This window comes from Mastomys coucha, unplaced genomic scaffold, assembly GCF_008632895.1.
Source record: "Mastomys coucha isolate ucsf_1 unplaced genomic scaffold, UCSF_Mcou_1 pScaffold23, whole genome shotgun sequence".
In the NCBI taxonomy this organism is placed as follows: domain Eukaryota; kingdom Metazoa; phylum Chordata; class Mammalia; order Rodentia; family Muridae; genus Mastomys; species Mastomys coucha.
In genome coordinates, this window is record NW_022196906.1 from 50,562,393 (window position 1) to 50,584,825 (window position 22,433).

Here is a 22,433-nt window from a genome sequence, read left to right on the forward strand (position 1 = left end):
GAGTCAGAACAAGAGACAGGGCAACCAGGACCTGAAGAGGCTGGACTCCAGGACTCCGACGTCCTCAGAGCAGCTAACATATCAGAGCTGGACAGGGCGCTAGAGATGATGGAAGCCCATGCCTTTCCTAGGTAAACTGAGGCTTAAAGGAGTGTACGCATCTGTCCAAGACACATAGTAAGAGGGGGAGTCCACCTTGGGCCAGGAGCCCTGACCTTCCTGCTTAACAGGTGTCTTCAGAAGGGGTGGGTTAATGTCGGGACAACTATCTCCCAAATTCTTCCTCCCAGGGCCCCATAGTCCTGGAAATCCATCCTCAGATCCCAATCGGCCCTCAGGCTTAGAGCGACACTCGCTGAGCGCCCCCTGGACGGTGTGGTCTGGGCAGCCCTCCTTCTCCTTGACTCACCTCCAGCCCCGGAGGGCTGGACTCAAGCTCCGCGGACACGGCCTCAGCTGTACCACCGCCCGGGCTTGCTCCTGCTCTTCGAGGCCGCTCTCCTCGGCGCCTCGGGTGGGGCAGGTAGAGCCGTGTGCACTATGCCTTTAAGTCCCGGCGAGATGAGCGCTGTGAGTCGCCGCCGAGGCTAGCGCGGGACGTCGCCATCAGCCCAGCTCAGGCCAAGAGCAGAGGGACAGCGGGGACCCTCGCCGCCCACTGCGCGCCCGTAGCTGGGGCTCAGCGAGCGGCGGGCGGCGCTCGGTGTGATGCGGAAAATGTGAGAGGCAGCGCAGGGCAGTGGGGAGGTGGGCACAGAAAAGGGCGGCGGCAAGGCAGAAGGAGAGGCAGCGGGAGAGGCCGGGGACTGGTCGGGGACAGGTGGAAGACAAGAGCAGAGACCGACAGGATCGAGAGCACACGGCTGTGGGCGGGGGTGCGGGGGAAGCCGCAGGAGCAGGGCAGCTGGGCCCGGGCTGGGGTTACTAGCGCGGCCACGGCGGGGCAGGGCACAGCAGGGGAGCGGGGACGCCCGCGGGGTGTCCTCTGGGAACCGCAGGGAACCTGAGGCGCGGTCGGCCCAGGAATGGTCGCGCGGAGAGGTCGTTGTGGCAGCGGAGGGCCTTGATGAGCTCCCCGAGAGGGCGAGAACCCAAAGTGCAGAGCCGGGTGTGCAGCGGCGGGGGTGTGTGCGCGCCCGGGTGTGCGCGAGTGTGAGCGCACGGGCGGGTGGGAGCGCGCGTTAGGGATTCTGCTGGCATCGCAGCGTGGAGAGCAGGAGGCAGGAGCCGGGCGCGCAGGGGAGCGCGGGGGCTCTGCCGCGCACACGTCGTGCGCGCTCTCCTGTGCGCACACACACTCTCTTACACACACACACACACACACACACACACATACACGCGCACGCACACGCCCTTCTTGCTTCGTGGTTGCTGCTGCCACCATCTCGGAGCTGAACCCTGTGGAGCGAGAACCCAAGCTGGAGCTGGGATCGGAGGCTAGCCCAGCCGGGTGATGCCGGCCCAGAGCAGAGCCCCGCGCGGACGGCGGGCTCTGATGGTGAGTGTGGCTGGGTCTGGATGCTGCGGCTGGGCTGGGGCCGCAGGGGTGCAGGCGGGGAGCTAGGGTGTCAGCCCGCCGGCAGCGCCGCGTGCGCAGCCTCTGATTGGGCTGGAACCTCGGGGGCAGCCGTGGGGGTGGGGTGTCGAGTGCGCGTCCGTGACGGGCGTGCACGCTCAGCACCCCTCCGCGTGACCGCGCTCCCCTCCTGCTGCGCAGCTCCACCAAACCCTCACCTGGCTGGGAAATCACCCAGGCTTGGAGCAACTTTGCGGAGCATTACCGGGCGTGGTGTGGGCCTGGAGACGGTGGGGGTGGAGGTGCTTTAATGGTACAACTTTGGCTTTTCTTTCACGAGGAGAAAATAAGAGGGAGAGTGGGGTGGGGGCTCTGTTGGGCCCCTGAGGAGTCGAGGGTTGCCCCTCTGACACAACATCAGGTTAACCATGGGCTCTCTGGGACGCCTATCAAGCCCAGCAGTGCCTCTGGTGTTGTTCCCATACTAGATTCCTGTGACCCTGCCAGGGTCAGGCGGGACCGGGTACTGGCATCTCTACAAGGGCCAAGAGATGCCTTTGTAATTAGCATGAAGGTGCAGGAGTGGGAAGCGTGCAGATGTGTGACCGTTGAGTGTGTCTCCGGGTGCATCCGGCATAGTGGACTAGCTGCTGGAAGAAAAGAACTACCTGCCAATGGAAACAGTTGTGTTTGAGTTGTGCCACTCGGGGAACTAGATGCCCAGCTCACAAGAGGTTGGGGATAGATGGGAGGGGCATAACCAGGCCCACTAGCCGGGCATTCCCATCCCACCTTTTGGGCAATGTGTGTCAAGCCTGTCTTCCTTGGTGTGTCCCCTTTCCGGTGAGTCTCCGCTGGGCTTGTATAGGCTGCTTCAGGAAACATCCCTTGCTAAGTCTTCATCGCCAGCACAGGTTCTTCCTCCTCTAGGAAGCAACTTTTGGCTGCTGATTGATCTCGACTCCTTCCAATTCTTTTCTGTACAGATGGAGCCCATATATGCTTTCCCGGCATTCAAAGTACAAGCCTTTGGGCTTTGAAGCCTTGATCTTAGCTTGGATGTTGCTTGGAGGGGCCAGCCAGTAAAATCTAGGAAGGCAACCTCTACTTGTGACTAGCTTTCAGATGTGACACTTCCTTCCACCTCCGTTATCTCCCTGGAGTCTGTCAGCCACCACAGGAGAAGGCAGGATCCTCAGGGAGGCTTTCTGCCCACAGGAGAGTGCGGAAGCAGAAACTGAGTTGAGAGAACACCTCTCTCCTGCCTAAGGACGGTTCCTTGCCTCTCCGATGGGATGCTCTGATCCTGGTCCTGGAGAAGCAAGGAGAGACAGACAGGGTAATTGGATGTTATTCACTGACCTGGAACTCTAGAGGTCTGTTGCTGGAGTCACCCCAGGACAACTCTCTGCTGTCAGTCACCAACATCTTTCCCAGATGGGATAGCTATGCAGCCTGAAGCTGTTTAGCCAAGGCGCTTTATCTCTCTGACTTGATCTATGAGACCTGCTCCAGTCTGGTTAAGTTCGTGCTGGCTAGATTTGGGACCAGAGCCTGTTTGTGCTCTGTGATGGTTTGTAGCCTGGTCTGCTTGCTATACTCAGCCCAGCTCTGGCATGTCAGTATTATTTCAGGATCAGAGCTATGGTGAGCCTTGGCATTATCCAACTCAAACATAGGAGGCCAGAGCTGTAAGCTTGCAGATCTCTTTGACTCCTCAGGTCCATTCAGGCCTTTGGAAGTACAGTTTGTGGCTCAGGAATGACTGGACCTCACCTGGGTGTGGTGGTTGTACCTGCAGGATGGGTGCTGCTTCAGTTTCCTCAGCCTCTGTTGGCTTTCCTTCCCAGGCAGCCTCTCTCCTCTCCTTTCTCCTGTGCTTGGCTCTGGCTGACTCTCCAACTCCTGCTGACTTGATGTTCTCAGCCAAGACTTTTCTGTTTCCTTTTAGCTATGCTCCCCCCAACCCCCACTCTCCCTAAGCTGGGCTTGCATTTTGTTCTGAGGTGCTGGAAATCCAACTGAGGGCCTATGTGTTAGGCGGGGCTCTATCGGGGAGCCGTGAGTTTTTGTTTCTTGGGTGTGGATCAATGTTCTAGGTGGCTGGAGAGTGGTCTAATGTCTGGCATGGCTCAACTTTTGTCATCCAGGCCTTTTTGAATTCCTGCCGTAGTCTTCTGTTCTGGAGGTGGCCTTGATCCATGCCACCTCTCTAGCTGGTTCTGGCTAGAGGAATCCTCTGAGTGTTCCTAAGCTGGGGAAAGGGCAAGTCACCTCTTTGGGCCTTTGTTCTGCTGGGATAAGAATCCTCCTGAGTCCCACTGACTCCCCCTTAAGAAGACAGTCACTCCACTCCAGCCTCAGGACTCTGGTCCCCGGATTCTCTTCCTAGCTAAGGATCTGACCTACCCCCATTTTGTCTGGGGTTTATATTGTTACATTCAAATTCAGTTACCTAAGAAAGTTGCTGGGTAGACTGGACCATGGGGTGACTCCATGGCAAACATTGTCTCTGACCATTTTGGGGGTACCTTTAGGGTCATTCTGGCCAGTATAATCTTTTTCATGGTTTCCCGGGGCTGAATACCTGCTCACCCCCAACCATATCTTGGACCTTGATCTCTACTTCCTGGAATCCTGCACTTAGGGCTCACTGTATTTCTGGGGTGTCTGGTTTGGAACCTGGGGGTGCTGTCTGTCCAGCTACCCACATGGGATGCTGACGATAGTCCTAGTCCCCCTTGGATGAGCCATGAGGGGGAGCATGCTTGCACCTATAGCTCTCCCTGGGTCTGAGCTGAGCAGGCTGAGTGAACACACAAGCACGGGTTGGGGGACGAGAGGGGGCAGTGCAGAGGGCATAGAGGGCCGGGAGGGATTTGGGACTGCTGAGATGTTTCTGGCACGTGGTGGATGCTCAATAAATCTTTGTTGAATCAATGAATGACTGGAGAATGTGGATGTGGGTGAGGGCTTTCCAGTTGATGGCCCAGCAGTAGCAAAGGCAAGGGTGTGGGAAGCACCCGGTGTGGGTAGAGTGCGTTTGCGATGGAGTAGCTCACTCGGGAGAATGACAGGCTATAAGCAAGACGACATAAAAAGAGTCTCAGTGTCCAGAGAAGGAGTGTGTGCTGATGCCAGATACAGGCAGGGGTCAGGGATGAAATTCCCAAGGGACAAAATTAGATTTGTGATTTAAACCACGCCTGCTGGTGACGGTGGGGAGCTTTGGCCAGAGAGGCGGTGAGATGGTCCTGAGGCTGTGGGGAAGTCCAGGCTTGTGGCAATGGCAGCAGCAGGGGCAGAAGCCTAGCGTCTCTTTCTGGGAAGGGCGAGTATCAAAGAGAGACTTTTCCCCCCCTTGAGTTGGGACATGAGTGGATCACAAGCATAGGCCTAGGTAGGGCTCAGGCTATCTCCAGTCTCACTTATGAGACATGCAGACATGGCAAGTGCCCTGAGTCCCAGATGCCTGTGAGTGAGCCACTGAGCCCTTGGGCCTCAGTGTCTCTCTATAAAACTGGCAAGATCGTCTCCCTGGATAACTGGATGAGCTTGGATGATTTATAATCTTAGAAGTAAGGTGCAAAGGAAATGGGTCAAGATCAGCAGATGAAGAGATTGAGCTCCAGAAGGGCTGTGGCTGGTGAAGGGCATAAAGTTAGGGGATAGAACATTCCAGCCTAGGGTTTCCCTGGCTATTTCCAGAGCCTGCTGGGCAGAGGTGGGTGGGGTAGTGAGGCCTCAGGGGCTCTAAGGAGGCAGTTGCTTCTGCAGTCCAGCTGTCAGGGAGCATATGGGGCCATATGGCCACATCAGGGGAGGCGCTGGCTGCTGGAAGAGAGATAGCGGCTGTCACCAGGGCCTTCTGGGTCTACATGGGCACTTCCAGCCACCAGGGCCAGGGCAGGCAGAGGCCAAAATGGAACCTTGATGTCCAGGTTGGTTTGGACATGGAGGTTGGATCTTGGCAGGTGGCCCACTTGTAGCACCCATCTGCCAGGGCAACTGGACAGGCAGCTTTGTGTCTGGGTGTATCCAGTTCACTTAAGGCCAGCCGGGACAGCCACCTTGTTCTCATATACCCCACCCAGCTCTGATGGCCCTGTGACCCATGAGTCTTGGGAAGTCAGTCTCAGGCCTCAGGGGAGTCCTTGTGTATATGTGTATACTCCCTCCCACTGAGAACTGATTCTGTCTCTGAGAGTTTGGGTGTGGACAGGCTTTTTAAATCAACCAGGTATGATCCAAATGGCCTGTGGTGTGGATGCCAGGTGGAACTGGGTTTTAATTTTTATTCAGCTGCTTCCAAGCCTGGTGAACTTGGATAAATCACATTTCCCCTCTACCCCCACCCCCGAAATTCAGTTTCTTTACTTGTATCATGGAGAGATTGATATTAGCTTAGTAGAAATGTCATCACCACACTTTGAAAACATTCCATTCAGGCAATGATTCCTCATTTTGTGCCTTCTGCAGGGGGGAGGCAGCGGAGGAGTGTTGAGTTCTGTTGGTTTCAGTGTCCTGACTGAAGCAAAGAGGAGCCTTGGTATTACCTCCTAGAACAAAATTTTCTATGTGATTTTCATATTTTTATACTTTTGGGAGTGGTAGTAGGACCTCCTATGGCTCAGGCTGGCCTTAAACTCACTATCCAGCAGAGACCGACCTTGAAATCCTGATCCTTCTGCCTCTACTACAAAGTGCTGGGATCACAAGCATGTGTCACCACATTTGGCTTCATATATATGTGTGTGTGTGTGTGTGTGTGTGTGTGTGTGTGTGTGTGTGTGTGTACACACACATATATATTGTAAAGTCTTTATTTATTATTTTAATTTGAGTTGTCTGAATTTTTGCCTTCATTATGTAAGTGCCCAGATGCATACAGTTCCTAAACAGGTCAGCAGAGAAGGTTGGATCCTCTGCAACTGGAATTAAGAGATGGTTGTGAAGCACCAAGAAGGAGCTGGGAACTGAACCTGGCTCCTTTGCAATCAGAACTCTTAACTGCAGAGCCATTTCTCCTGCCCATTTCCTGCGTTTCTATGCTCATGTTTAATCCTGATAGCTGTTCTATACTGTGGGCAGAGCATTACCTCATTCCACCGATGAGAACACAGAAGTGTCAGGGAAATGATAGCTGGGTTGGGGCATATCTCTGGTCTCCCAGTCCAGTGTTCTAGCTCCAGGATTAGATTCTCCAGAAACTGGATAGAAACTGGGAGTGACTTTGTCTTCTGTCTGCTCCAAGCTTGGGGACTCTGGAAACTCCTGATCAGCACTGTTTCCATTAAAGTAGGAGTAAATGGTGAGTAGCCCCTGTCACAACAGCTGGTACCTGGGATGTTCAGAAGCATTGCCTGTGTCTCAATATTTTTTTGCAAGTGGTCAAGGGGCTAAGTGTGGGTAGCCCCCTGGCACGGCAGGGAAAGAAGCTGGGAGGATCTAAGGGTAGCTTCCATATAGCTCTGGACTACGACAAAGTGAGTGGGGTTCAAGTTTTCAGGTTGGGGCGGTGAGTGAAGATCCTGGACTCCGCCTATGACCTCTGTGTGACCTTAGGGAAGCCACTATTCCCCCAAGCTACATTTCTTTGTAGATTGAAAATAGTGATCTCTTAGCCTGTGTCCCAAGGCTGTTTTTGAGGCTCTAGTACAAATGTGTATTTGTAAGTTGGTGGAGCATAAAGACATAATATCCCATGACAGTGAGCCCAAGAGTCTGCACCCTACAATTTAATGACCCTGCAAGCATTTGGTGATTCACTTGCTGGGTGCTTCCTTTGAGGCCAGCTGTGGGGACAGAGATGACTAAGCCCAACTGTCCTGAAGCATGTGGCCCAGAGGTGACTGTGGATAGTCCCTCTCAGCACATGGTAGTAGGGAGCTGTCACTCCACACCCTACAGGATTCCCTGTTCCCTCCAGGCCGGCATCCAACTCCTCAGCACTGTGTATAGTCTGACTCCATGCTATTTCCTCATCCCTGTGCTGTGGTTTATCCATCTTGGGTAGCCGGCATGCTTGGGGGACAGATAAACTGATTGAGGCATGTGGTTCATCCCTCAGGGCCTTTGTGGCCCCCGTCACTTCCTCCCTGGGTGGCCTGAGGGCCCAGGATGTGGGTTGTGCCCAGTATATTGTTTGAGAAACTTATAGGTATGGGCAGCTTTTCTGCTGCATTGCTTACCACAGACATAGCCCGCTCTGTCCCAGGAGGCTCCATCAGACTGGTGCGGGGGCGCCCGGTCATTGGCCACACATAACTCTTGCCGATGAATTGCATGGCATTCAGCAATTAGCGATTGATTATTTGGGGTACTGATAACTCTTCACGATCGACCGGTGGGGCAGGCCTGGCCAGCACTGGTACAGGTCATCAGGGCCAGGCTGGAGGATTTCCATCAAGCCGTTCATCCCTGACCAGGAGGCTGGGCAAATAGAAGCTAGAGAACAGAGGTTCAGAACTTCCCTCCAGTCTCCAAGCCAGGGTTGAGATGGGGAACGAAGATCTTTGGGGTACACAGGGAATTTTTGTTCACTTCTACTTTCCTCTGTATTTTAATCTCCCTTATTCTATTTCCAGTCTCTCCTATCTCTGGTCTCCTCTTTCCGGGCTATTAAATGGGACATCAGTCACTCTATGGGGAGGCACTTTGCATTTGAATGATGGCAACTTGCCCTCTTTTTTTTCCTAACGGGCCTTGAGTAGAAACATCTTGAGGTTCAGATATGGGTGGACCCAGCACCATGGACAGGTGCAGTGTGGACAGGAGGCTGGAGGATGGAGGACCATGGCACAGACATTGGTTATCTCAGTGAGGTACTGGGTCTGGCTTCTAAACCTGGAGCCGGGCTACAGTGCAGTGTGTGAGAAAGCAATTTCTAGGGAACCAATGTGAGGAGATAGCAGGGGGGATGTTTAACCTACATACAAGACCCAGTTGCCTTTCAGGTTTGCCAGGGAGCTCAAGGCATTGTTTGTGGGCTTGGTCATGTGATCAGTGCTTTTTAACTTTCTGTTAAGAACATTTTGAGACACTTAGAAAGGCAAAGAGAACAGTGCAGGAAACTCCCAAACACCCTTGATGGGATTTAACAATCTTTTTTTTTTCTAAATTATTTTGAAGTATATCATAGACATCATGACATTTCATCCCTAAACAGTTCAACATTCGTCTCTTAAAACAAGAGATGTTCCTGTCTAATCTCAAAGGGTCATGTCTGCTCTCTCCATTTTTATCCTTGCGGGATGAAGATGTTGACAAATGAAGCAAGCCAAGGTTCCAGAAGCCATCTGTCCCATCTAAGGTCACATAGAAGAGAACAGAAAGGGGATTTAGGGGGTGGCCCTGGGTGACAGCCAGGCCTGGTGCACACAGGAAGGGCAAAGAGGCTGAGGAGCCCTGGAGCCTGGCAGGTGACCAGAATAGGACCACCTCTGGGTGGGTCTTTGGGCACAGATTGGAGGTTGGCTCCATGAGAGACAGGAAGTGACCTCTTGGATTAATTGTCTCCCTTCCCTTTGTTTGCAGTGAGATTAATAAGGGACCGCAGTGTCAGGAAAAAAAAATCTAAAACAACTTCTTGTTTATTGTTTAATTTAGGAGAATGTTATCAGGCTCTGGCCATTCAGGTTCTAGGGAACCTCTGTTGGCACCAGGGGTGTATCTGTCCACATTAGCTGCTTTGAGGGGACGATGGGGATGAAGGAAATGAGGGCTGGACTTATAGAGTGTTTAGGACTCTAATCTGAACAACCAGGAGTGGGTGGTGTGTGTGTGTGTGTGTGTGTGTGTGTGAGAGAGAGAGAGAGAGAGAGAGAGAGAGAGAGAGAGAGGGAGGGAGGGAGGGAGAGAGAGGGAGGGAGGGAGAGGGAGACAGACATAGAGACAGAGGGAGAGGGAGACAGAGACAGAGAGACAGAGAGAGACAGAGAGACAGAGACAGAAAGACAGAGGGAGAGGGAGAGGGAGAAGGACAGGGAAACAGACAGAGACAGAGAGACAGAGACAGACAGAGGCAGAGAGACAGGGAGAGGGAGAGGAAGGGAGAGGGAGAAGGAGACAGACAGAGGCAGAGAGACAGAGACACACAGAGAGAGTGACTACCTTTCTTACCAGTAGGGGAATGCATGTGCAGGCAAAGGAAGTCCTCAGTGGGATGTCCTGAGTTTGGAATCATATTTCTTCCCTTGTTTCCAAAGAGAGCTCTGATTGGTATCAGGGTTGTTTGAGGCATTGGGGTAGGGGTGGGAAAGCCCCCGGGAGAGAGGTGACCAGAGGGGGAGCAAAGGACAAACCATCCCTAGTCTGGGTCCCTGCAGACTCTTCATCAAGCCTGGGCATCCGCTGCAGTCAGGGAAGGAAAGGATGGAAACTGGGCTGGAGCAGTGGCCCGGTGAGGACTGGTACACGGCAGCAGTTATACTGGGTGGAGAACTGAGGGGAATGGGTCTCTTCTGCTCTGAGTGACATGGGAGGGCTAGGCTGTGACTGTCTGCAGACTGGTCCTTCAGGCCTGCTGAATGAAGTGGGCTGAGGAGAGTTTGAGTCCTTGGCCTCACCAGGCCTTCTTCTGTTGTCCCAGTGTGTAGGGGTTGGCAGAGAGCACCGTGCCTGCAGTCCATGAATATCCCTGCACTGTCTACATTCTCTCTGCAGGACCCCATGTGGGCCCTGAGAGGATCCTGCCTTCTCATGCCATAGCATGCCATAGCACAGAGATGCCATCTATCTGGTCAGTGTGGAGTGGGGATTTGAGCCTAGAGCTGTCTGTTGGATCATGAGGCCTGGCTTCTGCTCTCTCCCTTATCCTCAATTCCTCCTCTCTTGGTGTTGGTTCCTAATGGGACCCCATGGGCTCAGAATGTGGGGTCTCCATGGTCCCAAGGATATCTTTTTTAAGCCGTGGTATCCAAACTCACTCACTAGGTCTCCGTGTGTACAAAGCCTTCCACAGCTTTCTACACCCATTGCGAACAGCTGTCACAGGTCTTCCTCACGAGCACTTGTTGGGTGACTCTCCATGGTGGCCCGAGGTCATAAAGGTCATCCTGAGGCTTGGAGATTCATGCCCGAGAGTCAACCATGGATGGAAGCAGAAGTTTACTGAATATCTGTTAGCACCCACAGCTTTGGATTACCTCAGTCAATCCTAACAGGCTCATGGGCTGTGCTTTGTTGCAATTCCTATTTAGTAGTTGAGGAAATGGCTCAGAGAGATGAAAGGCCTTGCAGGTCACACAGGGAGAGGAATGAAGGAGTATTCGCTCCTCTAGGAGGCTGTGGCTGTCCTGGGCAGGGATTCAATGTGGAGCTAGTCAGACAGAGGTGAGGTCACAGGAAGAGGCAGCTGCTCTGGGTTTGGAAAGAGGATGTCAATGGCCCTGTAAAGATTTGGGGTGCAGGAGAGGCAGGAGTGGCTAACAACAGAGGCCCAGGAAGATCTAGACACATATGTAGGCCATCCCAAGGCCTGGAGAGTCATGTCTGAGGGTTACGCACCAATGCAGTCTGAAGAGTTAGTCACAGTTGAGCAGCACCTAGAGTTGCTGGCTTACCTCAGGATTGGAAGGGCCGAGGTTTTCAGAGATGGCATCTGTGGCTGTGGGCATGGTAGTGGGAAATGGGTAAGAGCAGGAGCCTCTAGGGGCGTCTCTCCCTTAGAAGCAGGCAGAAGGGTGGTTCTTCTCGTCACCACATCAGACCCTTCGCTTCCCTCAATGAAGGGTGTGAGAGGAAGCAGGGTCCTTGGCCCCTTCAGGACCTTCCCTCTGAGGCTGTAAATATTTTATCTTCACCATCTCTGCTGCTCAAAACTGTTGCCTTTAACACCTTCCTCCACCCCTTACTTGATTTGAAGGAATGCTGGAACCATTCTGTGCCGGGCGCTCGCTTTCGCTTCTGCTTGTGCCCAGAGTCCCCTCCAAAAACTCTAATTGCTTTTAAGCTGCGATAGTTGGCAGAACACAATTTTCTTTACATTATGGAGGGAGGGTGGAAGAGCCTCCATATTTCCTTCCCTTTTGACTCTAATATTTCATTTTGAGTTGTCCCCTCGCTGCTGCTGCTACAGTTCTGAGGAGGGATAGCAGAGCAGTGAGCTTGAAGCAGGAGTATCTGTAGAAGAACATCTTAACCTCTCTGGGCCTTAGTTTCCCCATTGCAGAGTGGCCGTGTGTCCTGTAGCCTCCAAGAGACATTTTCTGAGCATAAACACTGGAGACAACTGGAGGGCAAGTCATCAGCTGCTGCACCCCAGCGGAATGGGACACACAGCATGTGCTCAGTTAAATCTGATAGCCTGGAGGAAGAGCCCTACTATGAGTCAGGTGCTTTGCCTTACAATGGGAGTGCATAGGATGAGCTGGACAAAGCTCCCGTGCTGGAAGCCCACTGGTTGTAGAAGAAGAACCACATGAACATAATTTTTGTGTTACTGAGTTCAGGACAGGATGTGCCAGGGGAGTCAGAGAGAGGCTACATAGATGAGAAGCACTTGGGTTGTATCACGGAGAGGGTTAGGGGTCTTGACAGGCGAGCTGGAGCCGAGGAGGAGGAATTTTTACAGCAGAAGTGGCATTACAGAGGGAAGTGTGACCTCAGAGGATTTAGGTGTGGCTGGACCTGGGTGGGTCTGAGCGTCTGTAGAAGGCTTTGCAGTAGCCCGTGGGGAAGTGGAGGACATAGAAAGGTTCTGAGAATGAGGTAAGTTCTGACAGGATCCCTCTGGGTTTGCAGTGGGGTTGGTGGGGTAGGGAGGCTAGCTGCTGTCTAATGAGGTAACTCTGGGGTTAGTTGAGAGCTGTGTGTGTAAGATAGGGGGCCTCACATCCTACTAATAGTCTACTGTCTATACTGTGGTGAGAGGGGCTTAAGGTTTTACACTGGACCCTGGCATGGGGTCCCCTGGTTTGGTGGGAGATCTAGGTCATGGTTTGTTTCTCTGTGTTCTTCAAGGCACAACCCTTTATAGTTGTGAAGCCCACTGACCTCCGACTCTAAGCTGACCTGGACCAATCCCTTGTAATAGCAGAGCTGGGAGATCAGGGACCAGAGTCCTCGACAGACATAGGCCCCACTGGGCTTCAGCTCCAGGTTTCAGGGCTCCCAGCCCATTGCTCACACTACCTCTCTCTCCTCCAGCCTCCAGCCCTCTCCTCCCCCCTCCCCTTCTCCAGACAATGTTCCTTCCCTGTTTGCAGAGTGTGTGGGGCTTTTCAAAAGCATTAATGATAGAGAGTAAATTGGAATTGGAGAGGAATCATCGCTGGGCATTCTCGGAGGGCTGCCTCTGCCCTTGCATCTCTCAGCCATATTGAAGCAGGCAGCCAGACCAGAATATGAATGAGACTGGGGTTGGCATTGGCCTTAATCTGCCAGGGAGTCCTGCCTGGCCAGACGGTACTCACCAGTGGCAAAGTTGTTTGCAATGAGGTCTGTGCAGCCACTGGTCATCACTAGCTAGGACTGGTTTCTAGGGACTGAGTTGTGTATAGTTCATGGCTATAGAGGAGAGGGGACAGGAGCCTGGAGCTCAGTTCTGCCCCCAAATCCTTGTGCATGTGTCACAGATCTGTACGTATGTGTGCAGGTAGGGTCAGGCATATATGGAACAACAGTGGCTCCTAAAGGTCTGGGGTCCTCATCTGGCTATTCTGGACCCTCTGTGTGAACTTGGCTGTCCCACTCATCTCCCTGGTCACTGTTGCTTTCTTACTGGGGAGCTGCTTGTGGTCTTTAGCACTTAAAGGGATCGGAGGTAGGGAATGAGAGGTTCTAGCAGGTGACGGAACAGGGAGTGGTAGAGTCTGTGGTGTTATAGAGGCTCAGACATCTCCAACTTGGAGCCGTGCTGTGGCTCTTCCACATGGCTACATCGCCTTTGCTGGATGGACCGTGCTCATCTGCATCTTCAGAGTTTGGGTTTGACACCTGGCGAGCTCCCTGAAGCATCGTTCGTGACAACCCTTATGCTTCCTTATGGGGAAACTGAAGCATAGATGAAACTATAGATGAAAGACAGAAAGTTCCCTTGCTCTGCTCGAAGCAAACTGTACCGCTAGACCCTTATCAATCTCCATAACAACATGGAAGGGAGTTTTGTGGCCTAGTTTTAGAGGGGAGGAAACCAAGGCCCAGAGTGGCTGGAACAGGGGCATTTGTAGACCTAGGTTTGAGTCAGCTTGCTGTAACTCAGGCCAGCTGCCTGCTTCTGGAGGGATCAGGAGGACCTGAGACATACATAGAGGCTCTGAGGAGCAGGGCATATTTGTATCAGAAGGGAACCAGCCAGGGCAGGGGGAACCTGGTCCAGATCTGTCACCTGATCCCAGTGTGACCAAGGCCAAGCTGAGGAAAGCCCCTGGAGGAAGGAGTCAGAGGACATTGAGGAGGGAACAACAGGCCATGTGGCCTTGACCTGCTTGCTCAGCATTCCTGCCTGGTCCTCAGCTCCTATTACCTGCCCCCAGTCGTATGACATTGCTTATTCCTTTTGTCCTTTTAATATGGGAGATGGTGGCCGCAGTCTTTAGGAGGGACCTGAGGCTCAGCAAGGCCATTTAACACTCTAGGGCAGCCACTCTCTTACCTAGTTAAGGCAACAGGAAGCTAAGCAATGAGAGATGCAGGCCACTGGTAAGTGGACAGTACAGATTAGGCCTGCAACCTGCTATGGGGGGGGGCAACCACATCCATACCTACTTTCAGGATTGCCAAGGATCACCATATGTGACCAGGGGACTTCAGTGAGGGAAACCAAGGCCCAGAGAATTCAAGTGCAATTTGAGGTTTCAAGTCCCTCCTGACCTCTGCCCCATGCAGCCGGTGCTGTCTCGTCCTTGAAGTGAGGCTCTCTGCACACCAAAAGGCTCCTCCCGTCTCGGACAGCTCCTTTTCGTGTCCAGTTCTGCATGCTCTTACCATGGCTCCCACGCCATCTTGTCTGTAACTGGTGCCTGACACGTAGGGGACACTGCAGGCTTCAGCCTCTTCTATAGTGGGACCAGCCTTACTCAGTCCCTGCCTAGCAAGTTCTCAATCACTTTGGGGTATGGACACCCTGTATCTGAAAGGTCCTGACGTGTGAGTGCAGAAGCCCCCATTCCAGCGTATATTTATATCCAACTCTGTGTTGTTTCAGTGCCCACAGGCTCCTGGGGTCCCTAGTGAGGAACTCCTGTTTCCTTAGTGCTTGCTGCCCATTGTGCTGACACAGGACAGGAAGGTGGGCATCCATGCCCAGGCCATGTCATTTCTGTTCCATCCTGCCACCTTATGAAGGCTCATGGTGTGCCTAGGTCAGATAACCCATTAATTTATCCCACAATTGTCTATTCCTGGTGTCTTCTCTGTATCAGGTCTGGGCTGGGCCCTGGGATGCAGAGAACCAGATCTACCCCTGCCCTGGGGAAGCTAGAATTGTCATCAGCCATAGCAAGAGGAGTGAGAGTAGGGCTCTCACTCTGCAAAGGCAGGGACTAGGACATGGCCTCCTGAGCCCATAGAAGCTTTTTGAAGGTTATTGGGAACTTATCAGGAAGGGTGGGTGTTCCTGGCAGAGGGCACAGAGGTGCAGATCTGAGAAGCCTGACTCTGTCGAGGACAGGACTCCCTCACTGAGTGAGGTAGCCCTGGGAGGCCCTGGGACCTGGCTTGAGGCCAAGGGTTAGCTGGGAATGGGCTCCAAGGGGACTGATGAGGCCTAATGAATGAAAGCCATCTCCCCATCTAGAGAGTGTAGAACAGGCCCTTCAGGTGGTTGGATCCTTATTGTGGAATGCAGCTCTCGGCCCCTGTAGATGAGATAGAAGACCCTCAGAAGGGGCTGGAGAGATGGTTCAGGACTCGGGAGTGTGCACTGCTCTTATAGACTATTCTAGTTCAGTTCCCAGCTCCCATGTTGGGCAGCTCACAACCACCTAGAACTCTGGCTCTGTGTGTGTGTTGGGAGGGGGGGGCAGTCAGATGCCCTCTTCTGGTCTCCATTGGCACTTGTATTCATGTGGACATACATAGACACACAGACACACACAGAGACATACATACATACACACAGACACACACATGCACACACACACACACACACAGAGAATATTTCAAAAGTCTTTAGAGAAACCCTCGTGAAGTTGGTGGGATGGACTAGGGTGATTAGTATCATTCACCCTGAGGACAAATTTGCCTCCCATAACTCATCTTGCCTCTTTGAGGGTATGTTGGGAGTCTGTGGGATATTGGTTCTGTAAATAATTAAGGGAGAGGAACCTTCTAGAGTTGCAGAGGCCTTGGTCTTCAAGGTGTTTCCCTCTGCCCTTGTTGATGGGTTCACAGTGAGAGAAGTATGGCTCTTGGGGAGATCTACAGTGTAGGTATTGGGGCTCACTACCTGCTCCTGGCCTCAGCAGACCTGTTGGTACTCAAACATCCTAACACATTAAGTTCTCACACCCAGTGTCCCTGTAGGTAGGAGCCCTGGGGATAAGAACTGTCATACACACAGGGTCGGTGGGGGTAGAACGCATGTGCACACAGAGTCTCCTCGCTGACAGGAACTCTCAGAGACACACACAAGGTTTCTTTCCCTTGAGACACACACACACCCTCTTTGCTGTCACCCAGGGAGTAACAACAGACCCACACTCCCACTGACTACATGGACAGGCATGCTACTGGGAGTGTACACACCCTCCATGCTCACTCCCCCCATGCATACCTCTCACGTTTGTACACACACACAGCTCTGCAACATCTTCTGCAGGGTAAAGAGAAACACACCCATCTCCCTCCATCCCGGGCTTTCTGCAAAGGGACTCTCTGTGCTCCACTTTGCTCTGAGCTTCAGCCCAGAGTTTCCCAGGGCGATGACTTTTCTTTTTCAACCAGGTAATTCTCCTACCCTCTTATCTAGCACTCATAGGCTAGAGGCCTGGGCCTGGGCCCCAGCCAGCCTGTGCACTTGGGGTGAACTTCTGCCCTTGTCATTTTTGCCCCACGTTCTCCAGCCAAGGTCTCAAATAGGTCCCAGAGTTCCAGTAGGGGGCCTAGGGGTCGGCGCCTGGGGCCCGGTGGGAGTGTGGACTCCTGCCTCTCAGCCAGAGAAGTGCTGCTTAGATCTGCATTTTATATTAGGGTCTGGGCAAGATTGAAAAAAAAAATCCATTAGCTCCCTATTGATTTTGTTTTTCTGATTACAAAAGAAAATCCAACTCTACATTTGTGGAATGGAGAAGCCATAGAAGTCCCCTTGTCTTACTTTGCCCCACCCCTCAGAGGCGATCACCTGGAGGCCTGGCATGCCGTCCTCCACCCGTCCTCCACCCGGGATAGATAGGCTGTTATTTGTAAACACAATTATTCTGAAGGAGCATCTTGATTCCCTCCTGTTGTCATGCAGCTGTGCCTCATGCTGTCGAAGAGTTGCAGGATATTCCGTAGTGTGGCTGTGCTGGGTTTTACTTGAATATTTCCTTATTGATAAACACTTAGGCCATTTCCAGTTTCTTTCCTACTCTTACTGGCAACACCGCTATGAGCATCCTTGAGTATTTTTATGTGTGTACATGCACTGGTTTTTTTTTTCTCCTCTGTAGATGATAGAAATGGGATTACTAGGTTGTAGGGTGTGTGGGTTTAAAATGTTAATCAATACTGCCAAATTACCCTTGCAGTGGTTGAGCCAACTTCTCTCCCTTCAATGGTCTGTGAGTGTTCATTTCCCATCATCCTTGCCAGCATTGCTTGTTATAAATCATTTTAATTTTTCCCAATCTGATGGGCAAAAAATGGTATCGTGTCGTTTTCATTTGCATTTGCCTGATTGCTAGTGAGACAGAACATCTTTTCATACGTTTATTGGCCAATTTAGTTCTTCCTCTGCGGATTTCTAACTCACTCCCAATTTTTCTCTTTTGTCTTTTTTCTTATTGATTTGTAGGGGCTCTTTGCATATTAGTGGTATTTTCTTGCAGTGCCTTACTTGCGTTTTAACATTGTTTATGGTGTCTTCTGCCGTACAGATGTTTTACATGTTTATGTAGTTGGATTTGTCAAATTTCTACTTTACAGTGTCTGGATTTAATGTTTGCCACAGGAAGGCTCTCTCCCCCACTGTACAAAGTCTCATTTCAAATATGAGTTTTATTGCTGAAAATCTTCTCAAAGCTGTGTTTGCAGGCTCCTTTCCAGCTGTCTGCTCCTCTCAGCAGCTGCAGAACCGTCTCTGGCGGGAGTGGGGTGCAGTGGCCCCATCTGTCCAGCCTTCAGCTCTGTCCTTCCCTGTGTCCACCTAGGTCTGAGATAACTATAGTTCTGTCTGTCTTTGCACCTCCATCTCTTGGATGCTCTGCCCCGCCCCTCTTCTGCCTCTCCTGGGATCTGCCCCAGCTAGTTTCTCATTAGGTAGCAGGGACTAGGACTGCCTTGGTGGGCTGGGGACAGGGTGGTTGCTCTGGGGGAATGTACTCCCCTCTCCTTCTGTCTGCCAGTCTAGCTTCAAGTCATGTGGACTGACAAATAGGCTTTGTCTCTGTTTTCTGAAAAAAGTGTTCTTTCTGGAGGGCAGGCTCTGAGCCAGCCCTAGTCCTGCCTCCACCTGGAAGCCTTCAGGACCTCTTTCCTCTTTTCCATAGTCTTGGACCAGGCCCCACCCTTCTCTCCTTGATGCTCTCTCCCGCTCTTGCCATCTGAGGGCTCCTTCTGGACCAGTTGCTACTTCTCAGGTCTTGGTTTCCACGTATGTAATACAGGCTCAGGGAGGCTATGCTTGCTACTGTTAGACATGCAGGATACCGTGGAGCTGACAGGCTGGCCAGCTAGGAGTCATGAGGAGAGTGCCTTGTTACACACAAGGAGCTCAAAGCATGCGCCTAGCTCCTGTCACTCCTGACAAGATCATGTTCCTACAGATTCCTCACCCACCTGGGCACCTTGAACTTGCTGGGCCTTGTTGTATTGGGCCTGAGGTCTGGAGAGAACAGCGACTGACTGGCTGTCTACGAAAAGAACTCAAGTCCCCCCACTTCTTTCTCAGCAGCATGCAAATTCTCCCCACTCTGTACCCTCTACATAGACACTGTACTCAGAGTGTAAAAGTGGACACTTTGCAAAGCCTAGTTTACCATAACTATAACAAAATACCTGAAACAACCATCTTATAGAGCAGTGGATCTCAACCTTCCTAATGCTGTGACCCTTTAAGACAGTTCCTCACATTGTGCTGATCCCCAACCATACAATTATTTCATTGCTACTTCATAACTGTTATTTTGCTATTGTTATGAATCATAATATAAATATCTGTTATGCAGGATATCTGATATGTGACCCCTGTGAAAGGGTCGTTTGACCACAAAGGAGTCTTGACCCACAGGCTGAGTTTAGCTCAGTTTTGGAGATCCTGGTCCATGACTGGTTAGCTCCATTACTTCAGGCCTATAAGGTAGCACACTGTGGTAGAAAAATTGTACAGCAAAGCCCTTACTGCTGAAGAGAGTGGGGCCCCAGTCTCCAATGAAAACACCCCGATTGACCTAAGGACCTTCCACTAGGCCCTAGACCTTCAGAGTTCAGTCTCCTTGTACAGTGCTTCTCTGGAGCCTATGCCTTTAATACAGTATGGGCCTGTGGGAGACATACAAGCTCCAAACCATAACAAGATGCTGGTGGAAATACTCCCCATAGCCTTCTGCAAATGAGGCCTTGGTGGGCTGTGGAGGACAGAGTGAGAGGTTTGGAGGCGAGAGTCAGGGGAACTGGAAGCTCTCTAAAGCATGGCCCAAGTGCATAACCTAAAGCCCAAGGCCACCACCTCTGACTCATGGGTGCTGCGTTTCTGTCTGGCTGTCTTCCCTCCATTTATGTCATCTCTGTCCGTGTATCTCCTCTGCCCTGTGCATCTATCTCAGTCCCCAGGCTCCTAGTGGCTCCTTAACAGGAAGTGTGTAATGGGTGGGAGGCTGAGTGAATGGAAGACTGTGTGTTGTCAGAGGGATCAGGTTGGAGGTAGAGGGGACGGTGTTCTGGGTTGACTGTGGGCTGACTTGCTGGGGGTTGCCGGACCTTGCAGCTCTGTCGTCTCCAGTCTGTATGATAGGACACCTCTCAGCCTCCACTTCTGTGAGGAGGAATATAACTTCCAAGACATGCTGTTTGTTGGTAGTGTTCTCTCTCCCTCCCCCAGGGCTGCACCTACTTTGGCAGCATCCTTGCAGTTGCTGCGGAACAGGGCTCTGTATGCTCTGCTGAGGGGCAAGGATCCAGCAGGGCGGGTTGGAAGGAAGCCCTGCTCCTGCTTTGGTCCCTCGGTCCTCCTTAGCTGAGTTCTCACATCCTTCCTGGGACTCAGCACATGGGCAGGCCTCGTGTCCAGGAGAGCACTGGCTCCTACTGCAGCTCCTCCCTGCCCCAAATCATTGTCATGCTCTGCCTGTGGTCCCATTTCCATAGCAACTTCTTGTGATGCCTCAGAGGAGAGCAGGAGCTTCAAAAAGGGTTGGGGGAAGGGAACTGGAGACCCAGTCATTGTCTGGGAGCATGGCAGCAGGGGCTTGAGAAGCTCTCGTGGAGACGGCTTGGCCTGCCAGCTCAGGTAGAGCTGGGCTCAGGGCTGCCAGCCAGGTGGTCTGGAGGCCTGCCAGGGACATGGCTGTCCTTGTTGGCCTGGGCCTGGCTGGCTCATACCAGTCTACCGGGAGCCAGCTTGGGCAGGCATTGAGGGCACTCCTGCCTGACTGGACCTGGCTTGGGAGACCCAGGCCTGATGAATTGTTCAGGCTTTAGCTACTCACCCGGGCCAAGCTGGCATCACCATGTCCTTCCTATCTTGATCTCCAGGATCTTCAGTCATTGAGAGACATCTTTTGGAGCATCTGAATTGGGGCACAGTTTAAGGCTGCAGGGCTGTGTGGCTAGTGGGTTGTTTCTTCTCTGGTCTTTTTTCCACAGTCCTGGGATAGAGCCAAGGTCCTGCTTGGCACCTAATTCTCTGCCTCCTTCTAGGAGGAGAAGCTGCAGCCCGGGAGGCAGGAAGAACCCACCTTCTAGACCTCACCCTCTCATTTAGTGCATGGCTGAAGGTTGCACTCACATCCTTGTCTTGCTAGAACACACATTCTGGGAGGGGCTCCGAGTCTCTGACATTTTCTGCCCTCATTGCGTTCATTGTCTTGGGGCCCCATCCTTTCATCCATCAGATCTTAAAGGTCTCTCAGAGGCTCTGGGAATCAGGCCTGTGCTGGATGGTCCCACATGGAAACACCAAAGAACTCAGGAGACAGCCTCCGGGAAATGCAGGTGGAGGCTGCTGGGAGGGAGCTGGGTTTTCTAGGTACTTTCCCTCCTGTACTTTCTTCTGTGATCTTTGCTTTTCGTGGACTACTATTTGAAGGAGGATTACCACGGTGCTCCCTGAGTCACACACCCGTGAAATCACGCCTATGATGTGCCTGTCATGTTTCTCTCTAACACACAGAAAAATAAACGCAAACCAGTGAAAGTAAAAAATGTCCGCGTCCCACTTAAGTCCCCCCATGCAACCCAGAGACAAGTATCTCCACTCTGAGAGACACAGATCTGGGACCCCTCCATAATAACAACTCAGAAAAGGATTCAGGACTTTGAGAGGGTAAAAAAAAAAAACTGAGGTAGAGAAAAAAACAAGCAAACAAACAAAAGAAAACAAAAACCTTTGTTCATGGGCCACAGGATCACAAAGCAGAGAGCTGAGAGTCTCTGCCTTGTTTCTGGCCGTCTGGTAGTGTCACGTGAGAGGCTGCAGGCTGGACACCTTAGCTTCTTTCCTGCTTCTATCTGGGGAGCCTTGGAGGATGCTCCAAGAGGGAGTAAGGCAGGGGAGAGGATAAGCAGGAGCTTCAGGGATCTTTGGGGACTGGTAGGGGTTCAGGCTGGGAGATGCATCCTGGGCTCTGTCGACAGCATACTCTGGAGTTAGCCTGGAACCTGCCTTAGCATGCAGTGCCTGAGGAGGCAAACAGTGGTATTGATGGACACCTGCTGTCCACTGCCATTCCCTTGCTGTCTTGGCAGAAGGAAGAAATCCTTATTTCATGAATGAGGGAAGTGAAGCTTAGAGAGTTGACTGTTCCATCATCACAGGGCCAGTTGTGAGGACAAGCAGCCAGACCCATCACCCTGATGCCAGATACTCATGTTCCCAGAGCCTCCCTGATCCAGCTGGTGGCGTGAATGTGCAAGTGCACGTGTGCCACTGAGTAGAAAGTGTGTGTGTGTGTGTGTGTGTGTGTGTGTGTGTGCAGTGCTAATTGCCCAGCTGGGTGCTCTCAGATCCATTTGCATGTTTACCCTTCCTAGCATCCTGTTCATCCTTTCTGATAGCCACTTCCTCCTCTTTCTTCCCACAGCCTCCTGTATCCACAAGTCCTAAGGTTCTGGTACCTATAGGCGAAAAGGCCAACTGAGCCAGGTCCAGGCTAATCCCAGCCCAGCTGCACCCAGCACTACCCAGTCACAGGTAAGAGGCCATTTGTGGGTTAGTGGGGCTTCCAGGGAGGGCTGTCTCAGGGCCCTCTTTCCACATGCTTCCATCTGTCCCTCTCCTCTGCAGTCAAACCCCAGTAGCCCTTGCTGTGGCCAGTCCTGGTCCGCAGCCAGCTCAGAAGCCTGGGGCACTCATCCCAGCCACATGGTTTCACAGACAGCGCTGACTAATAGGTTCCCATTCGGCATGGGGGAGGGGTCTCTAAGGGCAAGCTGAAGCTCTCTGCCCTTAGTCCTGTCACATTGTTGACCAAATGTGTGCTTGACTCCAGGTCAGGAGGGATTAGGAACGTGTGGACGGACATAGTCAATGTCCAAGAAACTGTCAAGAGGCAGCCTTGTCTCTGACTTGTGGAGTTAATGGGGCTCTGCTGTTGACATTTGGGTCCAGACACCTTCA

General features: G+C 52.2%; 1 protein-coding gene and 1 long non-coding RNA gene across 5 annotated transcripts in view; one reads left to right on the forward strand and one right to left on the reverse strand.

Annotated features, from left to right (window-relative positions):
* The first annotated feature begins 560 nt into the window (after positions 1–560).
* Lingo1 (leucine rich repeat and Ig domain containing 1) overlaps positions 561–22,433 on the forward strand; it is a 180,135-nt gene continuing 158,262 nt past the window's right edge. For all 4 annotated transcript variants that reach the window (XM_031343639.1, XM_031343640.1, XM_031343641.1 and 1 more), the window contains exons 1-2: positions 561–1,498; positions 21,898–22,007. The gene's annotated coding sequence lies outside the window, so the exon portion shown is untranslated. The remainder of the gene's footprint in view (positions 1,499–21,897; positions 22,008–22,433) is intronic.
* LOC116072279 lies at positions 16,684–19,887 on the reverse strand. The gene is made up of 2 exons (XR_004111388.1): positions 19,710–19,887; positions 16,684–18,330 (listed from the first exon to the last, which is right to left on the reverse strand). It is a non-coding gene; the product is annotated as an uncharacterized LOC116072279 (long non-coding RNA).